General features: G+C 45.8%; 1 long non-coding RNA gene across 4 annotated transcripts in view; it reads right to left on the bottom strand.

The window, feature by feature from the left end:
• Positions 1–5,040, bottom strand: part of LOC116074670 — a 30,555-nt gene extending 25,515 nt beyond the window's left edge. For 3 of the 4 annotated variants that reach the window (XR_004112231.1, XR_004112235.1, XR_004112233.1), the window contains exon 1: positions 1,925–5,040. This is a non-coding gene — a long non-coding RNA (uncharacterized LOC116074670). The remainder of the gene's footprint in view (positions 1–1,924) is intronic. The other variant, XR_004112234.1, reaches the window with a different exon arrangement.
• Between the last annotated feature and the right edge of the window lie 112 nt (positions 5,041–5,152).

Genomic DNA, 5,152 nt, shown 5'->3' with positions numbered 1-5,152 from the left:
GGACATATCTGGGCCACCTCTGAGTTTGGGGTGCCAGGCGTCAATGCGGAGGCAGGAGACTGACTTTCTTTGAAGTTTTCGCCTCAAATACCGCCATCACGCAAGTGTGCGTGGCACACGGCCAAACATTTCCCCAGCAGCAGTGGGAAGGCCATTAATAAGAGATCAGAAAACAAAGCAGGTGATCACCAGGGAATCACTGAAGCTTGTTAAAGACTCCCAAAAGGAAAACCTCACCTCCAGGCAAATCATAGGCTACAGAGTGCTAGAACCTGACATCAGAGCAGCATTCACAGCCCGGGGCCCAGAGCCTCGGAACAGGACTGGATTGTGATCAGCTAGGACTGAACTCAGAGTCACATCACTGGAAATGACTTGAACAGAGTTCTTGCAAATTTCACAGAACCATAGAGCAGCCAGTCTAGACTCCCCTCCTTCACAGGTAGTACATCTCATTCCAGATAGCTGAATAAAGGACCTGCCTAAGAAACAACTACTTCTCCAAAATGTTGAACCTGCATCTGCTGCCACACAGGACTGGTAGAGCTCTTCTCCCTGCCCAGCCTGAACTCCTTTGCCACTGAGTTAGAAATGTAGTGTTCCTCCAACAACATAAAAAGTAAAAAGTCCATTCATCCCCAACCGATCTCTTCCCCAGTTAACTACAACAAAGTCACTAAGCTCCCAAGACATCATTAGTGATTTTGAGTACTTGACTTCTTCACCATCAACTTAAGGCCTGATTAATGCTTCCAAAGTTTTCGCTGGAAAATATGTGTCCGCATGAATGACTGACATTTTCACAATCTGTATGTAAAGGGCTTGGTCAGAGAACATCGTACTTTAAAATAACATTCATTAACCTAGCATGCACTCAGTGTATAAGATTCTCCTATGGATGTGAATGCATTTGAAGTCCTCAGTCCGGACAACCTTGAGAAAGTCCAACCTGTGCCCATCTAGTGACTTACCAATGAGAAAAAATTGCAATTAGACCGCTCGGGTGGTGGATTATTTTAATGGCAGCAATTTGGAGCCAATAGCAGATAGGTGTCTGAGTGCTAGGCCAGCCTGGTCTACATAGCCACTTCTAGGACAGCCTGGTCTACATAGCCACTTCTGCATCTCAGGTCCACAGACACACCACCACCCATGCTCTGCCCCCTACCAAACTGCTCTGGGTCCAGGCTGAAGACTCAGTGTTTCAATGTGCACCCCCTACAGGCTCACACTGGCTGAAGACTTTCAACATTGTGATTTTTGAGCCTGGCATGTGGGAGCCCTGATTCATCCAGGTCAGCTATGTAGACTCCACACAATATCAGGGATTTGACAGCAAAGCAGGGGCTGCTAGGATGCAACCTCGGGCTGCTTGGATGGAGAAAGAGCCACCTGAATATGGGGAGAAAGAGACAGCAAAGTACTGCACTTGTCTCAGACAGACCGACGACGACTTTTTCAGTTCATGGTTGATTGCTAGGAACACAGAAATGATGTTGAATCATCTCAAGGCTGAGGTCATGATGCCTCAATGCCCTCCTGGTCTGGCCCAATAAATCCCCAAATCAGAGAACCAGCCATAGTTGAGGAAACCCCTGGAAATCTTAGACCTAAGAGAACCACCAACTGTGACCCCAACTGGTTAGGGGTTTAGTTGGGGACATAATCCTGGGAGGGAGAAGCCTCACAGTGACCAGACACTGCATGGTGGTGGGGCAGAATATCACACCCTACAGAAAGTGCTTGGCTGCAATGTAGCAAATGATGGGAGTTTCCTTGGTGGTCACTACAAGATGACTTCTATGACTATGATTACCTCACCCTGAAGGAGGACCTGAGTTCTTGGACTGCACAGCGTAAGGTAGCTCAAATGCTGAAGAGCTCGTGGGAGGCTGAAGGCTTAACAGAAAGACGGAGGACTTACCTGCAAGGGGACTGCTTAGAAAGACTCCATAGATGCCTGGACATTGGGAAGGAGACTTTGCTGCGCTCTGGTAAGAGACAACCTTGCCACCACCTTCTGCTTCCTGAGATTAGAGCTCTTGTCTCCCTGAGGCAGCCTTCTTAGCAGGGAGCAGCTGGAATGCTTACACTGTCTTGCATCAAAGGGGAAAGACAGCTCCTCACTTTCCTGACTCAACACAAGAGAGGGACTCTCCAGAGGATTTACCCTTCTCCCAGGACAGTTCAGTGTGTCCCTTAAGCAGCAGTTCCCTTCCATCTGCATTGTGCATCATGGCCTCTCTCAGGCCTGTTCACTGTCCATGCACATGACATTGAATGTCAGACTCCAGGCAGGCTGACTCGATCACCTGTGAGACACCAGGTGAGTACTAGGAATCAAACTCAGATCTTCAATGCAATTAACAAGTGCTCTTAACAACTGAGTCACCTCTTCAGGCCCATTCATTTTAGAGTGTGTATATGTGTGTGTGTGTGTGTGTGTGTGTGTGTGTGTGTGTGTGTCTGTGTGTGTGTCTGTGTGTGTCTATATGTGTGTGTTCCTCTCACCTTCTGTCTGTAGAAAAAAGAGGTAGGGAGGGAGAGAGAGAATCACACATCCAATGTTTGTTTACATGAGTGCAGTGCCTATTGATGCCAGAAGAGGGGTAATGAAGCCCCTGGAGCTACCATTATGGACAGTTGTGAACTCCCTTATATATGTGCTGGGAACCAAACTCAGGTCCTCTAGAACAATAATCCCAATGGAGCTCTTAAATATTTAGCCATCTCTCCAGAACCATCTTTAAAACCTTGATCCAACTCTCCTTCAAAAAAAAAATTTCCTAAATATTGAGAAAGAAAAAAATTAAAATGCTGGACCATGAAAGTTAGCGTGGTTCCTGGTTGAGCTAAGGCTAGAACCCCAGAGACCCTGAAGGGACGGTAAGAGCTTCACCTGCTCCCAGCACCAGGCCCCTGACACTAGCCACAGTCCCTCATAGATTGGTGGCCATCAGTCACATAAGGGCAAAGCCCCAAGCCCTCCACAGGTAGATGAGGAAAAGGACATGATCTGTGGTCACTTAGGCTCAAGACAGATCTCCATGCCAATGAGGTACATAGAGCCCTGGAGGGCATAGCCAATAAGCTTTCCTTCCCAGACATTCATCCCTGTAAAAGGTATTTAATCTCAGGCCCAGCCTGAAAAGTGGGGTGTGGTTTTATGCATTCATTTTCCACCATGACAATAAACTCTTTAAAGCATGGACTGCCTCTGTTCTTTGAGATACACCATGGGAAGCCATGGAGACAGCCTTTGCCTATAGAGAAGGAAAAGGTCATTAACTGCAGCTACCTACACACCACGTTCATCTGTAGGATCCTAACATGCGAATTAGGCTTAATTAGGAAGACTCTTCCCGGGTCTGTTCTATATCATTTCCTATATTTCTTTGCTAATGAGCTAGAGATTTCTGGCCATCGCTCACCTCCTCTGATAACTGTGGTCTAACTGTCCCCAGTTCATTCTCCTGTGCCTTGTGAGCCTGTGTCTTCCCCTACACCATGGATCTGCATGGTCTAGAAGCCCTGATCCTCCTTCCTGCTCCTCCCAAGGGCTGGGTCTGCTTGGGTGTACAATGACAATGTGCTCACCTGAGAAAATCAAACTATGTCTACTCATCTGTTTCAAGAAAAGATTGCAGCAAACTACCGGGAAGTGGATATCATTTAGTATGTAAAAGATTGGAATGATTAATAATAAATAAAGAAATGTTATGAAACAAAATAAAATGAAATATACAATTTCTCTTTTTTAAAAAAAAAAAGATTGCAGTAACGTTTCAGATGAGATTTGTAGACAGGAAGTATTTAATTACTATGGGAATTCTTATCATTGAGTTTGCTCTTTGAGAAATGAATCCCCTCTAGCTCAGGAAGGCCTTGAACTCCTCTGCTCCCCAATGACCACGGTGACAACATGCATTATCATGTCCTGTTCCAATAAAAAAAAATTCAATTCTGTTAGAGAAAATATTTAGTATCAAATAATATTTTACATTCTCTTAGGGTTTCTATTGCTGTGAACAGACACTGTATATCTCATGTTCCTGGAATCCAGATATTTTAGAAGAACCGAAGAGAAATTAGGACCCCATAGACTTACACACTTAACTTGATTATTAGGTTCACAACAGTGGCCTAAGTATAAAGCATTAGATGACGGGTTCACACGCCATGGGTGGCAACCCACTGGCAAACCTCTGTATATAAAACTACTTACATTGTGATGAAAATACAAAATTACACTTCTGAAGTAGCAACAAAAAAATATGATTTTGGGGGGTCACCACAATATAAACTACTATATAAATGGGTCCCCACATTAGCAAGGTTGGGAATCACTGCTTTGGATAATCCACTGACTAACATTTCCCAGCAGCAGTGGGAAGGCCATTAATAAGAGATCAGAAAACAAAGCAGGTGATCACCAGGGAATCGTTGAAGCTTGTTCCAAGACTCCCAAAAGGAAAAGCTCACCTCCAGGCAAATCATAGGCTGCAGAGTGCTGGAACCTGACATCAGAGCAGCATTCACAGCCCAGGGCCCAGAGCCTCGGAACAGGACTGGAGTGTGATCAGCCATGACTGAACTCAGAGTCCCATCACTGGAAATGACTTGAACAGAGTTCTTGCAAACTTCACAGAACCGTACACCAGCCAGTCTAGACTCCCCTCCTTCACAGGTAGCACATCTCATTCCAGATAATAAAGGACTTGGATGAGAAAGATAGACTTGTGCTTAGACACTGATACCAGCATACCAGGCTGCAGAACTGAATGCAAGATGGGGAAGCAGGGCTCTAGAAATCCCCCACACACAAGAATTACACTCTCCAACTCCCATCCCATCAGGTCTATGTCACTACCTTTGGGAATTCTAAGAGAAGCCAATCAGCATCAGCCACTTCAGGGTTATAAGGAGATACCAGTCCTGACTGAGACTCCACGCATTTCAGAAGATGAGGAACACTGGACCCTGCGTCGTCCTCCTCCTGTTGGTGGCCTTGGACCTCACCCAGTATTGTGTAGGTGAGTGAGGGGCCTGGAGGGAATTGGCCTTTTGGGGGAACACAACACAACACATGGAATCCTCATCACAGCATCTTCTCCCTTTCATAACCAGACCCTTCCTGATCCCCTAGCTGGAT

This window comes from Mastomys coucha, unplaced genomic scaffold, assembly GCF_008632895.1.
Source record: "Mastomys coucha isolate ucsf_1 unplaced genomic scaffold, UCSF_Mcou_1 pScaffold3, whole genome shotgun sequence".
NCBI classification, from domain to species: domain Eukaryota; kingdom Metazoa; phylum Chordata; class Mammalia; order Rodentia; family Muridae; genus Mastomys; species Mastomys coucha.
The sequence above is the reverse complement of the archived record's forward strand: the minus strand, read 5'-3'. Positions and strand labels throughout refer to the sequence as shown.